The sequence below is a fragment of the Protopterus annectens genome, chromosome 10.part0, assembly GCF_019279795.1.
Source record: "Protopterus annectens isolate FY-2018-M chromosome 10.part0, PAN1.0, whole genome shotgun sequence".
Taxonomy (NCBI): Eukaryota; Metazoa; Chordata; order Ceratodontiformes; family Protopteridae; genus Protopterus; species Protopterus annectens.
This window is the reverse complement of record NC_056744.1, coordinates 1799296694-1799308977: the sequence shown is the minus strand read 5'-3', so window position 1 is coordinate 1799308977 and position 12284 is coordinate 1799296694. Positions and strand designations below refer to the sequence as shown.

Genomic DNA, 12284 nt, shown 5'->3' with positions numbered 1-12284 from the left:
TATAGCAGGATGAGAGCTTATTCAGATCAGATTTGTTTAGGTTAGTAAGCACAGGAGAGGCATATAGTTGGGAAGAGAGAAGGTGTGAGCGGGCAGTGGCTGCCCTGGCATTTGGAGTAAGGAAGGTTTTTATTCTGTATAAGGTCCCAAGTTTCTTGTTGACTGACTTAATGGTTTGGTTGATATGCATGTCAAATCTGAGTCTATTGTCAATTTTTACTCCTAGTAACTTTGTATAGGTGTCAGGAGAAATAATGGTCCCATTATTGGATTGTATAGTAAAGTGTTCGGTAGGTAATTTATTAGTTGGATAGAAGAGAAGTAGTTTGGTTTTATTTGGATTTAAGATCAGGAGATGGTTGGCAAGCCAGTTTTCGACTGTAGTGAAACTGTGTTTGGTAGTAGTTAGTAGATTTTCAAGAGAGGCATTGGAACATATTAGCGTTGAGTCGTCTGCATACTGAATACAGGTGGCTTCAGGGATGACTGTTTGGAGGTCGTTTATAAAGACTGAAGAGAGGAGAGGTCCTAATATGGAGCCTTGAGGAACTCCTATGGTATTTGGTAGCATGCAGGAGAGCTTGTTCTGCCACATTACTGCTTGTTGTCTCCCAGTGAGGTAGGCTTGAAACCAGTCAAGAGCTGGAATATCTAGATGCAGGGTTTTTAGAGTGTGTAGAAGTAACTGGTGGTTTACCATATCGAAGGCTTTCGATAGGTCCAGGAAGAGAGCGGAGGATATTTTTTTGTTATTCCGGTTAAGATTTATATTTTCAGTAAAAGAGAGGAAGGCAGTGGTTGTACTGTGATGGGGTCTGAATCCATGTTGAGAGACTGTTAGTAGTTTATTCTGGGTTAGATAGAGCATTAGTTGGTTGTGCACACACTTTTCCATAATTTTGGCAAGTGGTGATAGTATGGCTATAGGTCTATAGTTTGATAGTTCTGTGGATGAACCTTCTTTGTGGAGCGGTATAACGTAGGATATTTTCCATATTGAGGGGATTGTGGCCTCGGTTATGGTTCTGTTAATTAAAAATCGAGATAGGGTAGGCTACGACATCTGCAGCTATTTGCAGATATTTAGCTGGGAGAAGATCGGCAGAAAGGGTGGTTGGCTTCAGCTTTTTCAAAAGGGATCTGATAAAGGATGTGGACACGGGTTGGAAGTTAAAAGAGAGTGGCGAGTCGGGTATAGTATTTATTGATGTGGAGGGAGGAGAAAGTTGGTTAGCTAAGGACTGAATGGTTTCAGTGAAGAAAGTATTGAAGGAATTTGCTACTTCTTCTTGGCTCTTGTCAGATAGTGTGTTCCTGGGGTAGGAGTGGTGGATTTGCCTGGTTGGAGAAGTTTATTTAAGCCTGCCCAGTACTTTTGAGGGTTATTTTGATGTTTATGTTGCAGATGGTAGAAGTAGTTTTTCTTGTCTAGTGTGATGGCTTTTTTAGTCTCATTTTTCCCTCTAAATCACTGGAAGACATCTCTTGAACCACACCTGAAGCTTGAACTGCTTTTTGCTCAACAGATGCAGAATTTTTCCCAGGCAGTGTTTTCTCCAACTTTTCTGGTTGATTTTCTTTCAGGTTTTCCAAATGTCTTCTTTGCTGCATTCAGGAAGTGTATTTACTAGCCAGTAAATTAATTTCATGATAAAATGTTTTCAATGGTATTTCTTTTTCTCAGTTTCTGCTTCCACACTGGCACAACTGAAGTTATGCTGTTGATCAATGTGAAGCCATCTTGGAAATCAGCTCACCCAACATCTTGACCACATCTGCTGTGACCTCATCTGAGACTGCTTCTTTCCCTGTTTTTTTTTCCCTTCAGTACTGTTCTTACTGTTTATATGGTGGGCTCTTCACCAAACAGAGCCTTTAATAAGAGGATGTATAGCTTCTCTGCATTTTCTTCAATCATAAGTTGCTGGAAATATCCCTTCTATTGTCTTTGATGTCCTGTAGACTGGTGAGCAGGTTGCTGCTGGCATTCCTTATGAATGGTGTCTGATGACTATCTTTCTGACTTTGCTTTGTAACCTGATAGATTCCTTGTGCCATCTGTGACAAGCCCACTCTGGGCCAGTAATCAAGAAGTCTGAATCCTCACCACTGACACTGGAGAGGAATATTCACTTGGAAAACAAATGGAGACACTCAGGACTTCCAGATGCAGACCTCTCTGCATCAAGCACAATTTCTCTTAAGAGCACACAGGCAACATAGTCAGCCCAGGGTCTGGATTTATCCGTCTCCCTCTAGGTCTCCAACAAGACTCCCCACTAGTACAACTATAGGGTTGAGAACTCAAAGTGTCCAAGCCAAGTTCTCCAGCACCCTCTCTGTAAAACCAGTGCTTTGTGCCCCTGCTCCAAGTAGCTGAAACACATGGGAAAGGCTGGCACATTTACCCACTGTGCCCCCTTCTACCCAGATTATAAGGTAGTTATCCTTGCCACCAGACACTGCAAAGCCAGCGACTTGCAAGGGTATCCAAATATAATGAGTGAAATTAATATTAATACAAATGGCAACAATGACCAAACAGCCAGGCTTCAGGAGTGGGCACAGTGTCACCAAAAGATACAAGTTCTCTCAAAGGTTAAAATATTTCCTAAATGGACCAGCCACAATGAAAAGTTTAAGTACATTTAATAATAAAAACATGAAAATACTAAATATTTATTTACAATAAACACCAGAGTTTCAACCATAGAAAATATTAAAAATAACACAGCTGGAAAGATTCACACAGTTACAGAAAAACAATACTTAACTATTCTCACTATATTTTCCTGACTCATCTAGAGAATTACTGTTCCCACTTACTTAATAGAGCAAGGCAAGATGAAGCAGGTGAGAGATCCTTCTCTGTCAGGTTCTAAGAAACAGACTGCTCTGAAACTTCAGTCTCAGCTAATATTAAAACGTTACTTCTCTACATAATGACATCACATACATCTGGTCATCTGACTTCTGGTTCCCATGCAATCCCCCACATTGCTAGAAATTGCCAGGATTTAGTGCCTACATGTCAATAATACACACACAAGAGCATTGCTCAGATCTGCGCAGCTTCTGGAAGTCATAAAACAATTACAAACTTCTTTTCCTCCAACAGAGACTAACAAACCATGCTTCTTGCATACATTACATCTCTGACTTCATTAAAAACTATGAGACATCTTTATGGCCTAGGCCCAATAATTTAATTTTCTTACTATTTGTCAAAGTCAGGTGGATTGAGATTAACCTCTTCTCTTCCAGTATCCTCTGTTACAAGACATGCATTTAAACAGTTAAACAAATGCATGTACACATTTCTTTTCTGCCCAGCAAGGGACACTGTGGATACACTTTTTTTTTTTTTTTTTTTTTTTTTTAACACAAGCAGCTTTAAAAATACATTTTTAACAAAAGTATCTGTACAAATCAGTTTGATATTCAAACATACAATTCTTTAAATTCCAGCTAGCTGTACTGGCATATGTTACATATCCACTGACCCACTTCTGCCATAGCTGGCAATACCCCACATTGTCACATCTACTGAGTCACTTTCCAAAAGCTGGTACAGTGCCTATGATATCTTGTTCTTTGCTAATATGACTGAAATCAAACTCAAGTTACCCAACCAGTATTCCTTCTTAGCCTGGTCCGTTTACTTCAGCTCTCACTTTTTCCTGTGTTTCTTTCTTTTAGTAACTTCCTGGACATCTTCATTCCCCACTACCTTTCCTTAAATACCTTTGGGTTGGCCACATATCTGTTCTACACTCTTCTTGAGGTGCTTCCATTGTTCAACTCCACTGGATTTCCTCTTCTTCCTGAGGTGCTACACTTGTGCTTTCACTCAACTCAAATTCCAGGTCTTCAGCCTAGTATCTGCTGTTCTTTCTTTAGATCTGGGTCATAAAGAGATGCACAACAAATGAGGTACACTCCAGTAAAAAATGCCAAAGTCTCAATACTATATAATAAAGTACATACCCCTATACTTATTCATGCTACCGTTCAGCTTATCCTCTATTTTTCTCTCATCCAACCATGACTATCTCAACATCTCACCAGCTCTGTCCCAAACAGCTATCCCATACTTCCTCCATAAACTCTCCTTTATCTCAAATGTTGAGTTGAAATGAAGTGGAAAAATACACTCAAAAATCAAAGAAAATCACTAATACCCAATATACTAAAATTCTCCTAAGTAGGAGACAATCAGCCTAATCCTGACCCTGCCTATCACAACCAACATCAAGATAATTCCCTTCCACACATTACCCTATCCACCCCATCTAACTTTTACAGCCATAAATATCAGAAGCATAAACAAAACGACTGAACAGCATGCCTGGAATACCCAACATAAACCTGACATTCTTGGAATGACGAACTCTGCTTAAACCTAGCATAAATGACTGCAAAATTACACCCCAGCTATATCATCATCTGTAATGACCGTATAAAAAGGAATGGTGGTGGTATTGCTCTAATATTTCCAAACTAACACATTTCCTTCCACAACAAACCAATACCAAAATTCAATTCAGCAGATCTTACTACTTTCCGGAAAACAAATATTTATTACTGTCCTTTACACCCCTCCTGGTAGCAATACTGCTAAACTGGAAGATATTTTACAGTGGATATCCACAATTCCAACAGAAAAAAATACTACTAGGTGATGTCAATATCAATTGGTTAGACATAACGTCTAATTTTAATGTATCCAGCATGAACTTATATGGCTTCACACAACCAATTAACTGTCCCGCACATTATAGCAAGACATCGGATTTCTTAAACTGGATCCTAGTATCACACTTAAGCCAATTCACCACCACATGTACAATATCAGATTCTTTCAATGACCACCTTCCAATCTATACAACATCACACACCGACTCAAAATAGTATGTTTATAAAACATACTTTCCACATTTAACTCTGACATATTCATTGCTACCATATCTGTTAACCAGAACCTCCTAAAAATATTTCCCTTAGATGATGCTGTAGATGAACTAAATACAACTTTCCTAAATATACTAAATAGCCTTATACCTCTTAGAAGGAAGAGACTAAAAACAAATAATGCAATCAGGCTAGCCAAAAAAAGAGTCGAATGCTAATGCAAGACAGAGAAAAAGCATGGAAAGACTGGCAACAATATAAAAATCACAATATCCAAAAAACTTCAGAATGCTTCGCAAATGTACTAAAAACCAAATAAATGAGGACACAATCACTTTATCTTCCAGTTTGTGTTGACATCCTATATAAAACTACTCAAGCAAACTTGTATCATGCTTTACTTCAGCTGATGACCTTCCAAGCAAGTACCTTAAAGCTGGTGTCAATTAGCACTGCCTATCCTGTCTTATTAAAAAAGTCAGTCAGTCTAGGAATCCCATTGCTCCCTTTCTCTGGGGAAAACACACACACAATACCCCCTCTATACAAAGGAGGAAATTCAATAGACATCACTAACTTTACACCTATGGCAATTTTACCACCCAAAATACTTAAAAAATGTATTCAACAATTGTTACACAGTCTCCTGCATTAAGTACTCCTATCCCCTACACAACACAACTTCCATCCCTCCCACAGTAACACTGCACTTCTAATCTTTGTAGAGATCAACAAGTCTAGTGTTTTTGGAGGTCTGTGGTTAAGTCTACCTCAGCCCACCCTTCTATGGTTCAAAAGCTACTTGTCGAATAGGAATCAAAGAGTAAAATGGCATGCCATCCCGGTCACCAGTGTGCCACAACGTTCTATCCTTGGTCACCTCCTCTAACAATCACGAACACCCACCCTCATCTACACAAGAGGCCTCCCTAATACAATATGCAGAGGGCTCCACACTTATATGCACATCTGACAAACTGGCACATCTCAAATTACACTGAAACATAACATTCACAACTCAGGCTCTGTCCGCGCCCCTCAAAAAAACTACGACTTTCTCCCCAAATCCATCTCTCATGAAAAAAACATTTAAAATCTTCTCTCTTAATAATACAAGCATTGCATTCACTTCTCATAGCAAATTGTTAGGGATGATGTACTTAAATTCGACCTGCACATACAAATTTGCATTAAAAAAAAAACAACAAAAATGAGGGATGCTTTACAGAGCCAAAAACTTTTTCACCAACACAACTAAAACTACACTTGCCACCACTTGCTTCCAACTCTCCCTACTTTATGGCACTCCCGTCCTAACTCCCATGCATCACAAAAATAAAATCTTGAGTGATGCTATAATATAGTGGCTAAATTTGCAGCCAATACCTTTTCAGAACCCACCACTGTACAGCACCAAAAACCCTAAGTTGGTTAGAACTACTCAATCAACAAACATACACAACTTCTTACCACCTAGAAAATTATCCAGCATTCCATCTGCTTATCTATTACTAAATACCATTCCCCACAACTATATTCCCAATTGGTCATTATGAGCCAATGACCCAAAACTTCCATATGTCCACAAACCTATGAAACGTACTGGGCATGGTATGCACTCATACCATGTAGCCAAGGCCTGAAACTCTTTACCTGTAACCCATCAATACCCTCCTAGTCCTTTAAAACCATGCTAATAGACCTTCTAGCCAAAATGTCACTCAGTTCTTGCTCGACTATCTCTAAATATAAACAAGTACCTATTCATACCTTACATCTCCTTACTCTTTCTTCTTCACTCACTTCATCTTACTTCTTTCCCTTAACTCTAAATATGCCAAAGCTCTTTTTCCCCTCACTTCATATTCCAACTACTGTTTGTATTACACTAACTTGGTTTTCTCTACAAAGTGGCTAAAATGTCTAAATATTAAATCACTGTCAGGACTGGTGAGACCATGTCTACTAAGAGACCAGTCAACAGCAAGGTATCTCAGGGCTCTGTGCTGGGACCACTCATATTTGGCATCTACTTCTCAGAGGTAAAGACTAATGTCAAGGGCCTTTGGGTGACCAGGTTTACAGATGACTGCAAATTTGGAGCTATCTGATTCTCCCATGACACAAACATCTTACAAGATGGTCTAACTAAGACAAATGACTGGTGCCACAGTCGCAGACTAAAACTTAATGCTAATGATTGCATTAAAGGGCCTTCTGGGAAAGCTACCCCCCCAAGCTAATTACTCCGATAAGACACCCCTAAGAGTTGACACAGTAGTCAGAAATCTGGGAACATATGCACAGTGTAATATGGCCCTTAACCAACATGTGACCAAGATCAAATCATTAAATAAGACAATCAATGTATGCTACCTAACTTATAAATAAGGCCATGGCATCCTGGTCCAAGGAATTCATAGTGCCACTTTATTCGGCTCTTATCAGACCCAAACATAAGCAACAGTTGGGATGTACAAAAAGGTTTCTTACCAGGAGAACCTAGGGTATAAATACACGATCTTATACAGACTGCATTAAAGCCCTCTCTCTATACTTGGCATACAAGGCATAGTAGGATCCAGCTCTGGCAGACCTTTTGAATATCCTCAAAACAAACAGCATCAGAACCAGCAGATCCAAGGATTTAAATTTTCCTGGTGACACAAGACATGCTGACGAGACAGATGTGTCGCAAAGAATCCCCATCCTTTGGAACAGGCTTCTCATCCATGTGAAGCAAAGTCTATCTGCTGAATCTAGCTTTGTTTATATCTGCTGAATCTGCTTTGTTTATATGCTTGTTGTTTGTTTGCTTGTTATTTCCCTGGAAGCTAATTCCACCTAATACGCAACTTCTCAGCGCTTCTGTGGATCACTAGTGATATCTGCATTGCTTACTGTACTTATTTCCTTGTTTCACTTAAAAGAAAGTTACTGTTTGTCGTTTTTGCATTTAGTTACTTGTAACACATTGCACTCAAGTTACCTGGCACTTGCTCACTAAAGCAATTATATACGTCAGCACTAAAAATTAAAAGCACTACACCCTCACTCCCCACTGGCCCTTGTTTTCAATTAAGGAATTCCCAATATTATTCTAGCATGTCCAAAGGTCAGTTGTCAATCTTCTCTCCGGTCCAGCTGGTGAATCTGGGAATCTTGAGGCAATGTTATAACTGCCTCATGTACACAGACAACCCTCTCCTCCTCCCACATAACACAAATACTTGAGAGATGCAGCTATTTAGCCAAACTGGAGGCTGAGCTCTCTCAACTCAGGACTGGCAAGACCAGACAGGAGGAGAAGGCAACTACACACACCACAAAACCAGCCTCACATAATGCTACCACTCCACTGAATCAAACACATAAACACACAAAGACATACTCGGAGGCTCTGAGTAAAAATTTACCTAAACAGCAGAGGCCTCCAAAGCAGACACCCAAACAACTGCTACCTCAAGACACCCCACAAGCAACACATAAACCACAAAAGCAGTGTGCAAAGCAGTCACAGCCCTTAAGGCCAAATACAACACCAAACATACTTGTCATAGGTGACTCCATAGTCAGACACACTGACGTCCCACTCACCAAGCTGAACAAGGAGAGGGTCACAGTAAGCTGCCTATCGGGCGCTAGAATCCGCCACATAACACAAGCACTCGGGTCACTCCACGGCAAGTACAAATATGACACAGTCATTGTCCATGCTGGTGTGAACGACCTGAGACGTACCTCCCTGGACTACATGAAAAGAGACATAGAGGAGCTCTCTGATTATGTAGCCCAGGCAGGTATGACCCTAACCCTGAGCAGTATCCTTCTTTCACCAAGAATGATGCCACAATATAGAGACAAGATGATCAGCTTTAACAATTGGCTTAATGTCTGGTGTCTTTCAAAGGGGATCCAGTGTCTGTCTGCCTGGGATGACATGCTTGACAAGCCACGCTGCTTCGAGGGACGGCTTGCACCTGTCACCCTGGGATTCCGGATATTGGCTAAGGCTCTTGCCACCCCATAGTGCCTTTTTAGGCAAGGCTCAAATTCTAAACCTACCACCCTAGAAAACAAAAATGGGAAGAAACTGAGGGTAATGCTGCTCAATGCCAGAAGTCTAAATCTCAAAATGCACGCACTCGAGGCCCTTCTCAGTATGGAGAACATCGATGTCTGTGCTGTAACTGAAACCTGGTTCAAGGCTCCTGAGAGCACCCCGGCACTATTAGGTTTTACCTCATATCATGCCCGGCCCCAAAACCCGGACCACACCACAAAAGGAGGGGTGTATCCATATTCATAAAGGATACCCACACCTCCAGGTTGGTGGCAACGCACTAAGCTTCGGAAACCATCCAGGTGCAACTAACCATAGGCAAAACTGCTCTACAAATTGTAGCATGCTACAGGCCACCCTCTCACACTCAGGAACCCCACACAGCCTTCCTGAAGACACTGGAGGGTATAAATGTATCTCCAAACACCATCATATTGGGTGACTTCAACTACCCGAATATAGACTGGGAACATTACTCAAGCCCTAACTTTCTAGCCCAACGGTTCCTGGAGTTCATAAATTCAAATGCCATGGAACAGCTAGTCACTGTTCCCACGAGAGGAGAAAATATACTAGATCTCATTGTCACAAACATGGGGACAAAATGCTCCACACCCGAAGTATATCCCTCATTGGTGAGATCTGATCATAAACTAATCTCACTGGAAATCCACATCCCGCCCCCCCCCCCAACAAAAAAGACCATAGTGAAGAACTTCTCTAAAGCAAACTTCACACTACTCAAGACTGGTGTGGTATCCTTCAAGGCCCCTGAGCCAGTGGAAACCACAACCCAAGCTGCGGAAGCCCTTACAAATGCCTTCTATGAACACCTCCAGGACTGCATGGATCAGGCAATCCCAAATAAAACCAAGACTCTTTCCACAAAGGGCAAACGTCCAGTCTGGTGGACCCCAGCCATTAAACTTTACAATAAGAGGAGAAAGCTATTACATGATAGAACAAAATCCATAAAAGGGAAGTCACCCCTGATCATTATCAGTAAAAAAATACGAGCACTCAAAATCAACTAAGGCCAATTTTGAGAGAAAAATTGCCATGGATTCAAAGGACAATCATAAGGCCTTTTTCAGCTATGTTAGGAACCTGGGTGGAAACTCCCAGATATGCTCAGAATTAGTCCAAAATGATACAAAAATCACTGAACCCACAGACATTGCCAACATACTGGCAGACAGGTTCAGTGCAAACTTCACCCCCCTCCCCCCCCCTAAAGGAGAGATAACTATCCCAGCGGAGTGTAGCCTCCCGGACATCTCAAATGCGCAGGTGAAAGCTGCTCGCTCTAAAGCTAAAAACACAGCATCAATGGGACCGGATGGTGTCCCCGGCTGTGTGCTACACGAGCTAAATGAGGAATTAAACCCGCACACAAGGCAGCTGTTTAATCTCAGCCTTACCACAGGATACGTGCCCAAGGAGTGGCGACGGCAACTGTTGTCCCACTCCACAAAGGCGGCGCCTCACGGACCCTGGTAATTACCGCCCCATAAGCTTAACAAGTCTAGTCTGCAAAGCTATGGAGAGGATCATAATGGAGCTCATAAACAAAGATATAGGGGACTTGCAGACATTGGACCCGACCCAGTTTGGCTTTGTCAAGGGAAGATCATGCCTTTTGAACTTGGTCGACTTCTTCGAAACAGTCACCAAGGCCATTGATGAGGGAAAGGCAGTCCATACAGCCTACCTTGACCTTGCAAAGGCTTTCGACACAATACCCTACTCGGGTATTGTAGAAAAACTTACCAGCTTAAATGTAAACCCATATGTCACAAGATGGGTTGCAAACTGGCTTAAGGACAGAACCCACAGGGTTAGAGTTGCTGGCACTGTGTCAGACTCCAAGCTGGTCACAAGTGGTGTCCCACAGGGCTCGGTCCTTGGCCCCTATTGTTTGGCATCTACTTCTCAGAAGTACAGGCCAACATGGGAGGACTTTGGCTGACAAAGTTTGCAGACGACTGCAAACTGGGCGCCATAGTGGAAAGTGCATCGGACACGGATATCCTTCAGAAGGGACTCACGGAAACAGATAGCTGGTGCCAGAGCCATGGCCTGAAGTTAAACGCCAAAAATGTATAGTCATACCCTTCGGGAAAAACAAGGTAACCCCAAGCTACCATATAGGTGGCAATCCACTAAGCACAGAAGAGGTTATCAGGGACCTGGGGACCCAGGTTGACAGTGGCCTTTCTTTTGACACTCACATTGCTAAAGTGGTTAGAAAGACCTTCTACATTGCCCACCTGATCATGAAGGGATTCACATCCAGATCTAGTGAGGTCATTGTTCCCCTGTACTCTTCACTTATCAGACCAATGATCGAGTACAATGCCCCATTCGGGATGTATCTCACCCGACATCTGCAGCAATTGGAGAGACCCCAAAAGTTCCTCACCAAAAGGATAAAGGGACTCCAAAATCTGTCATATGCTGCCAGATTGAAGAAACTCCAGCTCTATTCAGTCGCATACCGTCTGCTCAGAGGTGACATGTGCCTGACATACAAGGCCATGTCCAACCCGAATTAATGGACATGCTCCACCTCAAAAAATCCAAATCCACCAAAACCACTAGAGCAAGCGACTTAAACCTTAGCACGGATATAAATAGGATGTGCTGGAGGGATAGATTTATCACTCAGAGACTCCCTATGCTGTGGAATAAAATCCCGGTCCATGTGAGGCAGAGCACCTCGCTGACTCTGTTCAAGAGAAATCTAGACCTGTGGATGGGAGATCGTAGGTTTACCCCGGGAATCATCTCTGTGTCACTGCTGGACAGAGGCACAACAAACTAATGGGCACAGTATTTTTTCATATAAGGGGTGGCGTAAGCCACAAAAATTTGGGCTAGGCTTATAAATGCCTTAGGGCAGACAGCCTAGTATAAACCTATGAACCTATCCTTAACCCTATTTAAGAGCAACATTGACCAATGGATGGGAATTGAAAATTCACCTTGGGTATGGTATTCATGTCTCTAATAGGTACAGGCAAACAGTAATGCCCAAACATACCCCTGCCACATAACCTCAAGAAACTTGGTAACAACCCCCTCCTAATAAACTCCCATGATACACAGGAACTTAACTGGGATGAATTGCATGGCTAGGCTTACAAACGCCTTGGTGGTCATCATCCTGGTATAAACCTATGAACCTAGCAGCAGAAGAGACAAAAAATGGTTTGAGCTCTAAGACGGCATTAAACTGGCCTTGGGAAAAATCCATCGTCTCCTTTTTCTGAGATGCTTGAGGGAACGAAACAAGTTTGGTTTGCTGTTT

At 41.9% G+C, this 12284-nt stretch overlaps 1 protein-coding gene across 1 annotated transcript in view; it reads right to left on the bottom strand.

Moving 5' to 3' along the window:
- Positions 1–12284, bottom strand: part of LOC122814504 (Snf2 related CREBBP activator protein) — a 3617155-nt gene that overhangs the window by 638579 nt on the left and 2966292 nt on the right. The gene's annotated exons all lie outside the window — the stretch shown is intronic.